This window comes from Carassius auratus, unplaced genomic scaffold (assembly GCF_003368295.1).
Source record: "Carassius auratus strain Wakin unplaced genomic scaffold, ASM336829v1 scaf_tig00015901, whole genome shotgun sequence".
Lineage (NCBI taxonomy): Eukaryota > Metazoa > Chordata > Actinopteri > Cypriniformes > Cyprinidae > Carassius > Carassius auratus.
In genome coordinates, this window is record NW_020524633.1 from 105,300 (window position 1) to 123,612 (window position 18,313).

An 18,313-nucleotide genomic window follows, 5' to 3' on the forward strand; every position below is an offset into this window, starting at 1 on the left:
TGTATGTCGTTTATCCTTGTACTTCTTAGCGAGTAAAAGTAGGCTACTTCACTCATCTCCATACTACTAGCCCTGCTAACACACAACGTAACAGTTACGTAACGTACTGGTAATTTTTGGTAATTCCATGACTTACCAATTGACAACGTAACTACGACGTTGCATGCCCGTAATTTTATTACCATCACCTTACCAACTCACAACATCATCAGTACGTCCTTCCAACGTGACTAGATAACCAAGAACGTCCCAGATAGGTCCTCTATTGGTAATATATTGGTAACTTCATGACTTACTGGCAAAGTAACTACAACGTCGTATGCACGTAATATCATTACCATATTTTTTGTACGTTCTTTATATGCTCTCTGAGTATAGAGCTATTTAAAAAGTTTGATTAAACTTCAGACACAATATTAAACGTTCCTTAAAGATAAAATATGTTTCTTTTCACCAAGTCAGAATATGGACATGCTTTTAATATATAGTGACGTGACATACAGGCGCTCGCTTCCACAACTTACGCACAGTATTGACAAGAAAAGAGTTGTGAAACTTTCTATCTCGTAAGTAGTTATGAACGTGAAATAGTGACACAGACTGGCTACACTATCTCATCTGCCGCAGATACAGTATCCGGAGGACAGCGCGTTTGTTTGAGGCACTTTTCACTTCAACTGTGTCTGACAGGAGAATTAGCTTTCTGAAGTGAGTTTTACAATTTATAATAAATAAGTTGGTTGATAAAATGTATAAAACAAAGTAAAAACAAAAGTCTAACTTCGCTAAAAACTTTTTTTATTATTTTATTGTTTTTATTAGCCTTTTAGCCGTTGAGTTACCGTGGCAACCGCGTACACATCAGATGCTGGAGAGGAGAGGACTCGTCTGACATTTTCTCTGTTTGTCATCAGTTATACCAAAGAAAAGGCCAACAACTGCGACAGCTTTGTTAAGTAACACGTTAATATTATCCACAGTCTACTTTAGGTACTTTTTGTTAATATTTATACCTCTGTGATTATGGTATTTTTCCTGAAATGTCTGCTATCAAGTATTACCCTAGCATAGAAACATAATTAATATTATCGCATATTAGATTTGAGCTCTTATTAATGAAAGTTTGGGCTTTTAATTACATCTTATGCGTAAAGGATCGGTTTTGATTGCTTTGTAAATGTTTTTGATGGTAATTTGTCAATAGATAAATGAAGTAAAGTTAAGCTAATTAATTTAGCCTATAAAGTCTATCCGTGACGTCACTCGCGGTCTAAAATGGGCTGAAACTATTTCAAACCACTGTTTCAAGCTTGTTCTGATTTGACATTGTAAACAGATATTGATAAAAAAAAAAATTGTACAGTGATTTCAGGAGTGTCTTAAAAACCCTCTAAAACATTTCCAAGAAAATGTCTAACGGGAGCTGCTGACCGAGATAGAAAACACAGGTGATCTGAGAAAGCTTATTAAATAACTGCATATTTATTTTTTACAATATATCATCATGCATCTGTAAAATCTAAACGTGAATTCTGGTATCTTAAGATAGTTTTGTATGTTTTCCATATTACTATTTTTCTTTTCTGCATTTCCCCTATTCTCTAGTTTGTTTATTTCTAATAAGGAGCTGGAGGCCGTGAAGATACAGATCCATGATATTGTGGAGAAGCAGGCCCAGCTGAGCAAGTGGAGAGCTGTGCTGGAAATATTCAGGAGTTGATGCTCATACGTCCAGGGTAAGTATACAGCTAACCCTACTACCACCTCTACACTGTGTGGTTCTCTGCAAAGGTCCGGTGTACCCAGGATGCGATATTCCCAGATGTCCTTCACCCTATTTCACAGCGTAAGACATGAACCAGGCCCTGGGCGACGACCTCTCTCCATCCGCCGCCTCCGGTCTTCAGGATCTCCACCAGAACCCGATTCGCTCCACTTCGCGAGACAGAACACAACGCTGTGATCATCAGAGACTCCATCCTCCGGCACGTTTGCGCTATGTTAGCTGAAGGTAAAGTCCACACTCACTGTTTCCCTGGTGCTCATGTTCTTGATATTTCTGCACAGATTCCCGTGATCCTGAAGGGTGAGGGGGCATCGGAGCGGACGTGCTTCATGCTGGGGTTAACGACAACACGCTGCGGCGCAGGACCACTTCCCACATATAGATGAGGACATGAAAGGTTCAGCAGACTTTTTGCTTTAAACGAATGGTTATAGTCATGCTGTAAAGAACAGAAACTGCTTTTTGTTAATAATTGGAATCTTTTCTGGGAGCGTTCTAGGCTTTTTAGATCTCCTGTTGGACAACATCTCCAGGACACTTCGCTCCATATGACTAGTAAGCCTATTCTCAAATAACTATTATGATGACTTTTGTTCTACACGCTCAAATAGAAGTACTTGTGCTGTCCAATCAATAAAGATTGTGTTTGTTCCAGTGTTAATTTTGACAGGCATTTTTGATTCAGCATTAGTCTAAACTCCACCAAACTACTGTTATAAGCATGAGCCCCGTCAGATTGGTCGTGGTGGAGGTGTTGCAACAATATATAGTGATATTCTCAATGTTACCCAGAAAACAGGATACAGGTTTAACTCTTTTGAAATAATTCTGCTAAATGTTACTCTGTCAGACATGCAAAAGAAATCTAATGTATCTCTTGCTCTGGCTACTAGGGTTGTGACGAGACACTTATCCCACAAGACGAGACGAGACACGAGACTGGGTTCATGAGAGCGAGACAAGAGGTTTTTTTTAAGAAATCCTCAATGATAAAATAAATATTTCATTTTTCTCTACTCCTTTTTCGTAGTACATACATTTTCACAATGATTTATTAAAAGTAATAAAAAAAAACATGTTTAGGGCCCTATGAAATGTTTAATTTTTTCCCCAGCATATTATTTTTTATTATTATTGTTAACAAATTCTGTATTTTAGCATTTCTAACTATTTGAATGCATAACACAACTTAATTTATTCATTTAATTTTTTCTTAAATGTAGCCTTACTGATATAGATATCATATCTCAAAGTGTAGTTACTGACCACTTCCTTGTATCGTGCATGCTGCATATTACTGATATTAACTATATTTCCAAAATGAGCATTATGAATGTAAGATCCTTACATTACATTTATAACAATCATTGTTAATGTTTGAATTGTATTTCAGGGCAGTTTGTGAAGACAGATAATCAAGAGAAGTCAGTTCCAGATCCACACCAGACCTCTCTCTCACGAGGATTGCTGTCTACTAGCATATTGTGTTCTCTTCAGACTTCGGGGGATGCAGATATTACTCAGGGACACGAACACTTGAATATTGAGTTACTTAAGATTTTAGAATTTAATGTTAATTGCTTAAACATGATTAGCTGATGTATTATTGTGGGAGCTTGTGATTAGTTGATGAATGTGTGCATTGTTAATGATAATATTTAAATGCAATGTGCTGAGGGCCTACTAAGACTTGCATGTTGTGCATAATGTTTTGACCCTGCATGCTTACAGAAGGGTATAGATATTTAAATATATGGAAATGTATTTATTATTAATATATCTCAATCTATGTGCTTCTGTATGGGCTGAATGCTTTCATTCATATTTCGCTGTATATCCTGTTTTTATTAATAATCTGAGTGTATTACTGTTCATATTTGCTTGTTAATAAATTAACTGAATTCATTTCGAGTATGTATTCATCATTCACAGCTGCTAAAACAGCCTTTAAATTAGTTTGGGCATATGAGGACATAAATTAGGTTCAAGTACTGCATGTCTGCCCATAGAATAATTATAAAAAAAAAATGACCAACTGATTACCAGCACACGACCACCGATCCGCAACGTTGCCACGACGTCGCAGTTACTTACTGGCAACGTCACAAAGTTACGTTGTGGCGACGTATACGCACCTTTCACTTTTCTGGTTGCCACAACCTAACTAGTTACGTCGCCACAACGAAACTTGGGTCACCAGATTACGTTGCAGTTACGTAACAGTTACGTAATGTTGTTAGCAGGGAATGCAGTAGAACAAGAAAGACGCTTAAATAAGAAAATAAAATACACCCTGTCTAACGTGGGCTCAAGCGCTCTCTTTGAAATAAAAATCGTTGCCATATTTCTTGTTACCATTTTATTTATCGTTGTCTTGTTTGTATTTGGCCAGTTTGGAGAAAGCCTCACCAAACCTGACCAGCCAGCGTTTGCGATCACGAGAACTTGTGCAAACGCGGATGGGTGAAATGAAGGCTCAACACTAAATTAATGTGCTGAATGCATAAACTATTTTCCTGCGCTCAAATTTCTCAATACAAAGGAAACGCTGTATCTGAGGTAATTTGTTTATTACCATAGACTTAGAATTTGCAACTATTACAGTTATTACACTATTACACAACCGCGGTGGCAACACCTTCAGATCCCTAGTGCTACCAGCTCTCCTGGGCAGAATATGCTCATAACACCCTTCCTGTGGCCGTGTCAGTTATGTCTCCTTTTGAGTGTGCCATAGGTTATAACCCACCTCTGTTCCCATCTCACGAACCTGACGCAGCGGTTCCATCCACCCTGGCTTTCGTCCAGCGCTGTCGTCTCACCTGGGAGAAAGTCAGGAGGATTTTGGTCCAAACCTCCGGCCGAACCTGTGGGAGATTTTTATTAGTAAGATTTTGATCAATCAAGAATAATCAATGTGAATCAAGCCATTTTTGTTGCTAGTTGTTTTTCCATTATAATCCTATAGGTAATGGATAGAAAGTTGCTTACGTGCTGGAATGTTCAGAACGGATGAAAAACATATGGCCAGAAAGGGCCTTTCGTTATACAAAAACAAGTAGGGGCCCTCCTCCCTAGGGAGGGATCAAAATTGCAAGCATAAGGAAAAGTTTTACTATGTGGAACCGCCCTGTGTGGGGTATATGATGAGATGCAACCTAGCATTTCGGGAGATTTCCTTGCAGGGACCTCTCGGCTTTGTTTTGCTTAAAATAAAGAGTTTTCTTCTGAGAGAAAAATCCCTGACTGAGTTTGATCCTTTGGAGAACCGGCAAAATACACCACAGATTTGGCACCTCAGATGGGACTGGAAAGGAGCAGAGTGGACGACTGCTCTTGAGCTGACTGATGAGCAACACACACACAGTGGTGGCCACCATAGAATAAGGTAAGCATTTTTGCTTATATAATTAGTGTGTGTTGTTGACTGGTCAGTTCTGAGTGGTAAGGACACTTAAAATCTGCTCTTCCAAATTTAGAAAAATAATATGATATCTAAATTGAAAAAGGGGTTTTACTCCAGAAGAAATAACTGCATGCACATATTTGGGTTATTAATAGGAAGGCCTTGGAAGGCATCCTCGATTTAAGACAAATATGGTGTAGGCAGAAAGACATGGCATGCTGTGTGTCTGTGTTTATCGGATAGCTGGGCCTAGGTAGGACAGTGATAAACGGATAAGCAGATTAAGGAATCCACGGATACCGCTTTGAGAAAGTATAAGTGAAATTTTCGAAGGTCAGAATAGGTGGGCCCTTAAGGAGCTCTATGTGAGCTGTGTTTTGTTGTGTGGATGTCTCGGTGTCCGGACGAATGAATGTGTGAACAAATAAATTCTGTGTTGGGTGGGTAAAAGTTGCGCACCATTCTTGGACTGTCACTTCAGGGTGGCTGAGAGGGATGAATGTATGATGAGCCTTGATAATAAAAGGACAATTAATGACTGATTATCCCTTAGATAAAGGGAAAAAGTATGCAAGAATAAGCACTCTGGCTCAATAAAGAGTGCAGAAAGTGTGAATGAGGTTAGGAAATTAGAATCAATAAAGTTTGAACCAAGATCTATAATAGATTTTTGCATTTAGGATGTCTGGGTGAAATGGGAGAAAATTTTCTGAGCCCAGTGTAGTGGGAGTGAGAACAAAGGAGGACGTTTCCACAGTAAAGTTGTATTACATGGGTGGAGCAAGAGGTGCTCTTCCCTCCTGGACCATCACTTGGGAGTGATCAAGTTACAGAGACGGGGGTGGCTGGTGTTGAGAAAGGATAAGTGCAGGAGCCCTAAAACAATAAAGTCAACTGTATGAAGGTTGTTTTAGAGAAAAATAAATACAAATGTTCCAAGAAATGGACTAATATAGAAATGGCAGATATGGTGGAATATAGAAATAATAATAAATTAATTAAAATAAGATATGGATTTATTATTTAATAACTTGTCTGAATAGATTAATTTAAAAGATGCACGTGCTTAAAACTTTTTTTAATACGTGAAAACATCTAGAATTTGTATCTTGTTATCCCTGGGACACAGTATGAAAGTTAATCCATTACAGAGTTTCAGAGATTGGGCTTGTGTAAATGTCAAAAATAAAATAAATAACTTGTGCAATGTGGAATGAAAGCAAGATTGGGTGACCAAGTTAATAGACATTTTGATTCAAAAGCTATAGGTATTTTATAATAGGAAGGGAACTAGTTGCTTAAATAATTAGATTTAATTATTTTATTTACAATAATAGGAATTATTTTCTGTTGGTTAGGAAACATTAAATTCACAAATACCAGATTATTCTGAATCATGTATGCAAATATAGAAGAAAAATTATGATTGAGGTGTTTATTTTACCATATGCATGTCTGACTGTTAAAAAAGGAAGGTTTATTTTGTTTTATTGCAGTATATTTAGATAATAAAGGTAGCTGATTTCTGCATTATGCAAAGAAGAAAAAATGCTTGCTATTTTCCTGCAATGAAGAACTTGCTTCACTAACAAAGAATAAGAGAACTGCTGTTTTCAACCAGATGATTTTGTTTTTATTAAGGGAACACTGAAAGAGGAGGTTGAAAAGTGAAAATTAGAAAAAGAGCTGACTGCTCAGACACAGTTTGGTCAGAAGTTACATAGGTACATTTGATTAATGCAGTCTCTGAGTGTTAAACTTTCAGATGACTTCTGGAACAGTGCCTTGAACAAGGAAAGCAATGAACTGGAGTCTGTCGAGGAATGGCAAAGCAGCAAACACAGCTGAAGAGAGAAGAAGAGGGAGGGGCTGACGGATGTTCCCCTCGCCTCTTGAAAGAGAAGGACACACTTCAGCAAGGAGAAGACTGAATCAAAGCAGGAAAAGGTGAATCTTTCACTTGAGACTTTTCCTGAGGTTGAAAAGAACATTATGGAATGCCAAACTCTGGCAGAAAGCAACCAGAAGCCAGACTGAGAAGAAGCAGAAAAACAACAGAGACCGCACGCCACAACATCAGGTCTTTGAGTGCCATCACAGACTGATGACCCAGTGTAACAGCCCAGGCTGATGATGTCACCAGAAGGACTTCCATCCCTTCAGTGCACAGGTGCTGAATATACAACGAACACTATAGAGACTGCTTCAAATGTTAATTATTTTATTTCATTATCTTATTTACTATGTTTTAATCTTGATTATTCACTGGTCTCACAGCACTTCCTTAAATTCTGTGTTTTAACTAACTCTCTCAATCTGCTTTTCAATAGGTTCCAGTCCAGCCTCATGTCTTAAAGAAAAATTAATTTTGACAGACAGAAGTGAGTACTTGACTCACCAATCAGATAAACATGGAGCTGGATTTGGCATAGTAAGGCTGTTTCATTAAACAACTAGGGGAAAATGCACAACTGAATACTTGACAACAATGCTGAGCGCTTTGGGAAAGAAGATAATAAATAAATAAATAAAAAAGGGTATCTTGATGAACAATAGGAAAAATATATAGGGTTGAAAAAATAGAAATGTTGGTCACTCCATTTTGTTTAAAGGTAATTTTCTAAGGTGAAACTGAATAAAATACTATTGAATAAAAAATTATTCCAGAGATCCAAAATCATGTAATCACATATACTGTCATCACTGGGGATAACCAGATGGAAATGTTGATGGCCATGGATCCAAGATTTACAGAAATCTCCAATCCTCTTCTAAGAGTCGCTCATGAGCAATAACAAAAAAGTATTTGACTAAACTTTAAATTAGACAAACACATGACATTTGAGAAATGATAATTGGCTCTCTCAAATGCCCAATGCCTAGGCCTAATATTCTAAACAAATTAATCTATGAGATTTTGAAAAAAGGAAGGAAAGAAAGAAAAGAAAAGTTTTTGGCAAAAAAAAAAAAAGTATGAATTATGGTGTTGTATGGCATGAAAGAGAGTGTCTGACGAGACACTGAGGCAATTCAATCAATTTGCCCAAACAGCTGTATACAAATATGAATGTGGGCCCACAGGGCAAACTTATGCCCAGTAAAATAATGACCATGGATGAATTTGGTTAAGTTTCCTGGTCAGTACCTAGGTCTTTGTTGTGACAGAAAGAAAAACAGTGCCACACATGCGCAGCGTATAACACGGGAAGCCAGAGCAAAGCAAGCTTGCTCTGTCCACCCCACATCTAACTTCCTTTTCAGCATATCATGATGGAGCTGATTGTGTCAAAAGAATGAAATATTGTCTTTCTGACTGTTAAAATAAATACAGTGGGTTGAGTGTTTTCCAGGTCAAAAGACCTATGCTACTGAGCAACATAGGCCTAGATAAATTATCCAGTGATATAGTGGAACTCAGTTTACAAAATAAAAAGATAACTAAATAAGCAAATTGTTGAGAATAAAATTAAAAGGAATTAAAATATAGTAAAGACAGCACTGGAATTGTGAAAACTCAAAAAGGGGCCAAGACAGCCCTCAACCCACATTACATTTCCACAGGTCACACCAAGAAGGACGACTGGCAAGATGAACAAATTAGCATGCTTGATAACACTAACAAAAAACTCAGAAGTTTTCCATTTACAGGTGACAGCAGTTCCAGTAAGACCAAGGAATGCTTCACTCCATCAAAGAGAACCAGTGGGGGTGCAGTTATGATCTCAAGAGAGCCTTGCATGAATCAGAAAAACGGTTACAGAGTGACACCTGAGTTCACATCTCTAACCTTAAAATACGCCAACCAGCTTCAACAACTCCACACAGCATGAAGTGAGGGATGAAGGGCGTGCTAGTAACGACCCACTCTTGCCAACGAGGGAAAGACCATTGCAACGACTCGCAAAGAGTCTCCCTGGTGAAGAAGGAATGAGAGAGTGATGGGACTGCTACTGAGATCAAAATACTTGGGTGCAGATATGAGCCAACAAATAGAGAAGAAAAAGTGGAAAGAGAATTTTAAGTAATGGTAGATGAAGAATTTGAAGGTTATGAGAAGGGAAATATAGATGTAGGAAGATTTGAAGGGAAAATAGAGCAATTTGATGCAACAAATAGAATGAAAGGAGCTAAATAGAAAAGCTCAAGATTTGTGAATTGAAGAAGGAAAAGTATGTGTTATGTTTGGGGAAAATCCTGTATTTATAGAAGGGAGCATTTAATGAAGTAATGAGCAAATTGAAAAGGCTAAGAATGATAGATAAAGAAAATGTTGGAAAAGATAATAAAATGTAAGACTGGTTTGATTTACAGTTAGGAGCATGTGGAGCATAGTTTATAATTAAATAGGGAAAGTTTTTAGGAATGGCATTAATGACAGGATATTTACTATTTTACTGTATACTGCCTATATTGAGGTCACTAGGCAAAGCCACAGTTAAGCAAATTAAATTCAAAGATATCAAAATAATGGGAAATTGATACATAAGGTATCTAAGCTGAAGATCAACTCTTATAATCTTGTGATATTCAATGTGTGATGTGATTTGTATTTGTATGTGTATGTATTTTTATGCCTTTTATACAAAACTGTGATAACCAGGCAAATGCTGAACCAATTGCATATTCATGCTTTTAACAATGTTTACTATTAAAGAGGGGTTAGGGAGACTGGATCTTTTACTCACTCCATGTCAAAGTAGGAGAGAGATGTTTGGTCCAGTAATCCCTCAGAGTGGAATTTCGTAATCTAGTCACTGGTGATAATACAATGTGACTTATTTAGTCACTAGGTAGTGTCTGTATGACTGGATTATGGAGTAGCACTCTGGATAAAAATAATCAAATGTGAGACTTATTAAGTCTCAAAGGGGAGAATATGTGGAAGATTTTTATTAGTAAGATTTTGATCAATCAAGAATAATCAATGTGAATCAAGCCATTTTTGTTGCTAGTTGTTTTTCCATTATAATCCTATAGGTAATGGATAGAAAGTTGCTTACGTGCTGGAATGTTCAGAACGGATGAAAAACATATGGCCAGAAAGGGCCTTTCGTTATACAAAAACAAGTAGGGGCCCTCCTCCCTAGGGAGGGATCAAAATTGCAAGCATAAGGAAAAGTTTGACTATGTGGAACCGCCCTGTGTGGGGTATATGATGAGATGCAACCTAGCATTTCGGGAGATTTCCTTGCAGGGACCTCTCGGCTTTGTTTTGCTTAAAATAAAGTCTTTTCTTCTGAGAGAAAAATCCCTGACTGAGTTTGATCCTTTGGAGAACCGGCAAAATACACCACAAACCAAGACTGCAGCCGACCGTCACCCGTCCTCTCCTCCTGCCTATGTGTGTGGTCAGCGGGTTTGGCTTTCTACCAAGGATCTGCCTCTCCAGGCGCCTTCTCATAAGCTGGCACCCATATTAATTGGGCCATTCCGCATCACCAAGGTAGTTAGTCCTGTGGCGATCAGGCCCAAGCTTCCTCCTACTCTTGGTCTGGTTCACCTGGTGTTTCATGTTTCCAGGGTCAAGCCGGTGTTCTCTTCCCCCCTTAATCCTGCTTGTAGTCGCCCCACCCCCCACCCCCTGGTCTTGTGGATGGATCTCCTACCTATACGGTTAAGAGATTACTCGATGAGCGGCGCCGCGGCAGGGGGTTTCAGTATCTTGTGGACTGGGAGGGTTATGGTCCAGAGGAGAGGTGCTGGGTGCCGTCCCGGGACATTCTGGACCGCTCGTTGATTGAGGACTTCCATCAGCATCGAGGTAGGCCCTTTCCTGGAGCGCCGAGTGAATATGTGTTGTGTGTGTTTCGATGGTTTGACAGCTCACCGCGTCTGTCTGTTTGATTTGAGTGTCCCCCGCACTCCTTGTTTCTCCATTATTAACCTTAATTGTTTGCCACCTAATCTCCATGTTCTTCTAATTTCTTCCCTTTATAATTCCCTGTGTTTCTCTGTCTGTTGTCAGACTGTTGTTATTTGTACCAAAAGCGCCGGTCTACAAGCTGGTCTGTGTACTCACCTTGTCATGTCTTGTCTTCAGGATCCAGTGTCTTTAGCTGTTTTCCTCTGCCTCCTGTTCTCACGAACGCAGTGCTCCTAAAAGCTTCCAGCTCTCTTTCCTCCGGTCTCGGCTGTCAAACGAGCTAAACTGTGGAACGTTACTCATCTGCTTTGACTTCTCATACTCTCACTCGGGTGCCTAGTTGCTTTTTCAAATAACTAAACCACTTCCATATAACTTAATTTGTGCTACAGTTTGATGACAATTTCATAATTTTTTAATAATAACTCGAGGTTAGTTTCACTTTCGTCACTGCTTTCACAAATTTTTGTCGTCCTTGTCGAGTTTTCTTTGCAAAGTGCTGTAGGAAATTGACTTTGTTCTTTTTACATAAACATTTAAAGCTGCATGCTGTTTGGCTGTTGACACAAATTTTTGCTGCATGATTGGCTCTTATATTAATCCATAATGAGTAAAAATGCCTAGAGCTTCTCATCATTTTCAACATATATTTTATAGCGATTCAATATAATATCGCTTATCAGCACAGCCTTATGCTAGAGCAACAAAAGTTACATAGTGTACCTAATAAATGTCAGGCTGTACACTTTTGTTTTAAAGGTTTTATGTGTATCCTTTAAAAAAAAGAATAAAAAATGGTAGCTTCAATATGAATTATTTTTTTAAATGAAAATCTGCTTCTGTATTACAGGTGCTGTGAGAAAAAGCCATGTATCACATGCCGCCACTGATGATGAAATTGCAAACACCTAATATGGTGGTTCAGCCTGGCAGCTGATTGGGGAAGCTCAAGGAACCGTCCGTCCCACTGTGAGCACCCAATAGTAGAGTTTCATTGTTAACTTCAGTGTTTTGAAGTGTTAATTTAAAATAGGTACAAGGTTACCATTTTAAATATTTTTGATTGTTTTTGTTTATATTCAAATAATTTATTTGTTTCTATTTTTCTATTCAAAGAATATTTTAAAAAATCCTGTTTATACAAAATAAATTAATAAATATATAAATTAAGCAGTACAACTGTTAACAAAATGTTGCTCAATTATTTATGGTTGCATTTCAATTTCTGTAATAATTATATTCAAAACCTATTAATTGGGGGGCGCTAGTGAGCCAAGATGGATTGAAGACGGATATTTCAGAGCTCCTGCAGGTTTATGAAGATTTATGTTTTAAAAATGGCAACTTATAACTAAAGGGTACTTAAACTGGATCGATAATAGTTTGGGACTTTAAAGAAGTTGGTCTCTGCCGACGTTTCATGTTAAATGGCGGATAAACTTTGCAAATTCAAGTATCACCGTAGCGCATCAAAGCTAGAGGCTAACACCAGATCCACGAGGCAGCATACTCAAGAAGACAACGCTCCACAATCTACGAGCTCTGATATGAGCGAGGAGATAAAAGCTGATATCTTAGCCTCTATAAACTTTCCAAAATTATAAGAGAGGAAATGCGGAGTGCACTGTCTGAAGAGTTTACTACACTTAGGGCCGACATTAACGCTGCGAGGGCCGAAATAGCCAGCAATGCTACCGCTATTCGAGCAGAAATCGCCTCCATCGAGACGAACAATGAAGATGTGAAAGGTGGACTGTCATCATGGTCTAAAGAGGTGAATACTGTACAGACTACTGTGACTGAACTTCAGAGTGAGCTGGTCAAACTACGGGACAAGTGTGAGGACATGGAGGGAAGGCTGAGGCGCGGAAATATCCGAATAGTCGGCGTTGAGGAGCAACCAGACTCTGCCAGCCCTAAAGAGGTTTCTAAAATTATCAAAGAGGTTCTATGGATGGACTGGGACGTAAAAATCGACCGCTCACACCGAGCGTTCGCACCCAAAAAACCGAGATTTACAGAAAGACCCCATGTCATCATTGCCAAGCTGCATTATGATGGAGACGCCGCTGACATCCTGAGGAGAGCCAAAGACCAATCCCCGCTGATCTACAATGGTAAAAGAATAGCAATTTTTCCAGATTACACCACCAGTGTGGCCAAGGCACGCGCCGCCTTCACGGATGCTCGGAAAAGTCTAAGAGGACGAAGGGACGTGCGTTTTGGACTACTTTACCCTGCAAGATTTAAGATCACGTACAAGGAGGATAGTAAAGAGTTCAGCGACGCCGTTAAGGCTATGGACTACATCAAGAAGACCATCCTCGCTACAACCACTGAAACTGAAACATAGGATGTGCCTGAAGCTTAAACGCTGATGGGGTATGAATGGGTCCAGTAAATTTCATTTCAAGTTGTTCAACCACTAACTTTAGAACCGCCTCATCTATACCGTTGGTATCAATACTATTGGTGGATTCTATGTGTTTAATTACCTACTTTTATGTATACCTGCAGGAGCCTGAGCTCTTTCACCTTTTTTTTCCCCTTAATATATCTTTCTCCTTTTGACTATTATCGTACACAGCCAACTTTCTTCGGCTGTGTTTGTTGCTGCTTATTATAGTGGCTAGGGACTTAAACCCTCTTATCTGTACTATGTTATTAATTACTATTTTAATTGTTGCGTTCTGATCCTTTTGTTCCCCGAGAAAACAACAGAGCATTTGTATTTCAGTCTTCCTAAGTTTAGAAAAATGTACAACAAAGCATTAGTGTTTTCATTTGATTTATCATCATGGTTTCCAGCATTCACTTCTCTCAAATGATTGGTGCTATGTTAGACTCAGGTCTTTGCCTCCAGCACAATTTAATATTAGAATACATCTCTTGAATTAGTCATGAGTACATTAACTGTAACAAGTTATAATGTGAAGGGTCTGCATAGTCCAATCAAAAGAAAGAAAGTACTATTGCAACTCAGACAGTTAAAGTGTCATGTAGCACTTTTACAGGAAACACATATATCAGATGCTGAGCATCAGAAATTAAACAAGTCTTGGGCCGATAAAGTTTACTTTTCGTCACATTGTTCTGGTAGGAAAAGGGGCGTTGCCATCTTAATACATAGGCAAATTAACTTTACTGAAACATTAATGCATAAAGACAGGGAGGGCAGATTTTTATTGATAAATGGGATAATTGATGGTACAGCAGTATCCTTTATAAATGTATATGCGCCCAATGAAGATGTACCGGGGTTTATTAAGTCAGTTTTTAATATGATTGCAGAGTACAGCTCCGGCCTTCTGATTATGGGGGGAGATTTTAATTGCGTGATGTCAAATTTAGATAGACAATCAGCTTCTCATACCCCCATATCTAAGATGGGTAAAATGCTTAAAAATGTATCTATAGAAGCTGGGTTAGTGAATGTGTGGCGATCCAAATTCCCAAAGGAGAGAAATTTAACTTTTTTCAAAATCGATATGCATCCTACTCACGGATAGATTACTTTTTTACTGCTAAAGCCGAACTACATAGAATTGAAGATATCACAATATTGCCCATCACGATCTCTGATCATGCACCTGTTACTCTCCAGTGGGATATAGGCTTGCCACCATCTTTCAAGCAATGGAGACTTAATGCCTCTCTTTTTATTGACAAGGATTTCATTACTTTTGTTAAAGCTGAGTTTAAGAGTTACTTGTATATTAACAACACTCCTGGAACATCTCCTATCATGTTGTGGGACTGTGCAAAGGCCTATTTAAGAGGCAGTATCATATCCTACGCAACGGCAAAAAAAGACAAAAGATAGCTAAACAAAAAGACTTAGAAGATAAAATCAGAGACCTCGAACATGAACATAAAAATAGAATTTTGAATTATTTAAATAAGACCCGCAGAGAGCTTCAAGACTTACTATCAGGAAAAATTGAGGGTAACCTTCGTTTTGCCAAACAGCAATATTATGAAAATGGAAATAGAGCGAGCAGACTTTTGGCCTTTAGACTTAAAAAAACAACAGTCATCAAATGTAGTACAAAAGCTAAAATCGGTCAATAAATCCATCCTAAAAACTAAAGAAATAGCTGAAGCATTTTCAGAGTTTTATAAGGTTTTATACCAAGACACTGATACCTGTCCTGATGAAACTAGAATAGCAAATTACTTACAAAATATACATGTCTCTGAATTATCTGATACAATAGCTAAACAACTAGATAAGCCAATCCGAGAAGGGGAAATTGAAAACGTTATTTCATCCCTTGAGAATAATAAATGTCCTGGCCCGGATGGTTTCATCAATGAATTCTATAAATGCTTCATGGATATCCTTACTCCACACTTATTAAAAGCATATCGCTACGGTTTAGAAACCAAAACAATGGCACCATCCTGATCTGATGCGACAATAGTTGTATTACATAAAGAAGGTAGGGACCCTACTGATTGTGGTTCATATAGACTATTATCTATGCTCAACAGAGATGTACGCATTCTAACAGGTATTCTTAGCCAGGCGATTAAACGTCATAAAAACACAAATCATACATCCTGATCAAACCGGGTTTATCACTGGGAGGCATTATGGACACAATTTGCGTCTGTTGTTAAATATTATATCTCACCAAAAAGAGAACAAAGCTATGACGGCTGTAATATCTCTAGACGCCCAAAAGGCATTTGACCGCGTGTCGTGGAAATACCTTATTCAGACATTAAAGAGGTTCAAATTTGGTATTGAAAGGTATCCAGACCAAATGACCCACTTAATAAATGGGTCCAGATCGGATTTGCAGCAGATGAATCTTATCTGCGGACATGGGGCATCTGATCTGGATCCACAATCCTTATCTGACCCGTCTTGCGGATGCGTTCCGGTGCTTGTGGGGCGGATCCGTTGCGGAGTCAGTTTGCTATCTGGGTCAGTGCAACTAGAGTAAGGCTAAAACCTCTGTGGCATTCAATCTCTTTTTTGCTGATATTTCTAAGGTAAATCCAAGTTTTAACTTATCAATGACATATAAAAACAATTAGAAAACAAAGTTGTGTGCCTGATTGTAATAATGAATTGAAATTATTGCAAAGAGCAGTTTCAAGCAGCTTGACGTACTGTTTTTGTATTTGTTTTTGTTTGTATTTGTTTTTGTTTTTGTGTCTGTTTAATAGAGCGACGTCAACATTTACTTTCACTTTTGTTTATGACGAGAGCGGCACGGTTGCCAGATCCCGCTAAAATGTTCCTTATCCTAGACAGCACTCTTTTATCTCGAAGACGACTAGCATGTATCATCAATAAGGTACATACTGAATTGGCTCTTTTAATATCACTGTCTCACTACATTAGTACTCACTACAGATGGGGTTGTCAGTGTTTTACAGATGGGCGTTCCTACAAGAGCATGACATCATGTGGAAATGATCAATATGCACTCTTAGACCACCACTTGTCAAATCAAATTTGAGAACCAAAACTTTCTTATATATGAAGTTCTTGATTACCTCAGCCTCAGATCGAGGTTGTGACTCCTTTAGACTTTTTATATCATTAAGAAGACCAGGAATCTCTGTAACAAGACTTTATACAGTACTTTTATACAGTATTTTCCTTGCTATAAAGTTGTACATCGAAAAAAAATCACATTTGAAAGAATTACTTACAGAAAGTGTCTACCATATATTGTAGTTGCTTGTTTTATGTTTGTTAGATTATGAGTTTGTTAAATGAATAAATGTAAATACCTGTGCATTCATTTGTCTTCTGCAGTTCTCATCTCTGAGCTGCTTGTTCTCGTCCTGAAGCTCCTTTATTCTTCTATACATGCCATTATTTTATTCATTTACAGGTGCCTTTAAAATTTGTTTTTGGTTTTTATTAAATATTTATATGCATGTTGTGAACTAGTGCCTTGAGTGTAAAACTAATGTATCTGTGTTCTATTTTTCAATTGTTTTATTTGTTAAAATGCAATGTAACATTCAAAATTGTGCGGATGTCATTTTTGTTTACATGGTCATACCAATCTTAACCCACTGTCACACTAGACTTTGAGCATATGAAATATCTTCATACACTGCAATGTTGTCAAAACCTAAATTCAACACATAACGAATAGTGATACATCTAAAATGTAAAAATATACAATTTGACCACTTTCCTGTAGCACTGCAGTTTTAAATGTATATCCTTTTTTTAATTCAGCTACGAGGTCATGCAGTGAAGTGTCACTCTGCTTTTGGTCACATGGTTTCACGTGATGTGAAATCGTAGGATTTCTTTCACCAGGCTAAAACACTGGAATGCAGCAAAATGTGAAATTTGTGTGACAGCCCTTTACACTCTTTATAACCAGCCTATATTTCAATATATCATTATGTGGCAGGTATTACTTATATTATTAGATATTATTTTGAGAATTTTGGTGAAAACAGGCAGAAAGAAGCAGCACCAGACTTAATCCTACCAATTAATCGGTCTCTTTCTTTGAGAAGTTTTTCATCCAGGCGTGACTCTTTAATATTAAAATTAACATGTAATATGGTTGACATTTTCATCAGGATTTCATATCATTAATACCATTTAAGTAAAAACAATATAAAGTATTAATCAAGAGCTGCAACGGATGATCTATGTGGATGATACATGTCGTAAAATACATTTGCAAAATAAGATATAAAGTACAAAAGAGGACAGAAGTAGATTTCTGTATCAGCACTTTTTACTTGTTTAACTCAGAAATACAATGTAATGTGTAGTAAGTGCTGTGGCTAACAAACTCAATATGAACACGATTAATTAATGCAAAACTGCTATATACTGATCCACCAGTAGTCCAGTTCATGACCATGGCTCTTCTGGTGGGGCTTTTTAGAAAATGCCAGTGTCCAATTCATGAACAGCAGGCCCCTCCCCCCATTTTTTATTACTTTCAAAATTCCCAGTTTAAAAAAAAATAGTATGTTTTATATGTTGACTTTTGTTACTGCCTTGTGCATATAAAGAGAGTGCTATATTGTCGGGTGGCTAATTAAACTGACAGATAAAGCATAGTTAGCACAACATACACACATAAAAGTATTGCAGAAGCACTTCAGCAATGTAATGTTAAAGCTACTCTCCTGCAAAAAACAAGACTCTGGCGATGTACTGAGACGTCTGATTTCTCCCAGTGGGCCAGTGAATGAGTACTTCTTTAGACAAGTTACATTCCTCATTATTTAATTTTTCGACGTGAATGTTTCATCGATA

The 18,313-nt window shown here is 37.9% G+C and overlaps 1 long non-coding RNA gene across 2 annotated transcripts; it reads left to right on the plus strand.

The window, feature by feature from the left end:
* Nucleotides 1-862: 862 nt before the first annotated feature.
* On the plus strand, nucleotides 863-1,950 carry LOC113074984 (uncharacterized). 2 transcript variants are annotated; one of them, XR_003280862.1, is made up of 3 exons: nucleotides 863-951; nucleotides 1,364-1,448; nucleotides 1,606-1,950. It is a non-coding gene; the product is annotated as an uncharacterized LOC113074984 (long non-coding RNA). The 2 variants fall into 2 exon arrangements; XR_003280863.1 differs by having other exon boundaries at nucleotides 1,625-1,950.
* Nucleotides 1,951-18,313: the final 16,363 nt, after the last annotated feature.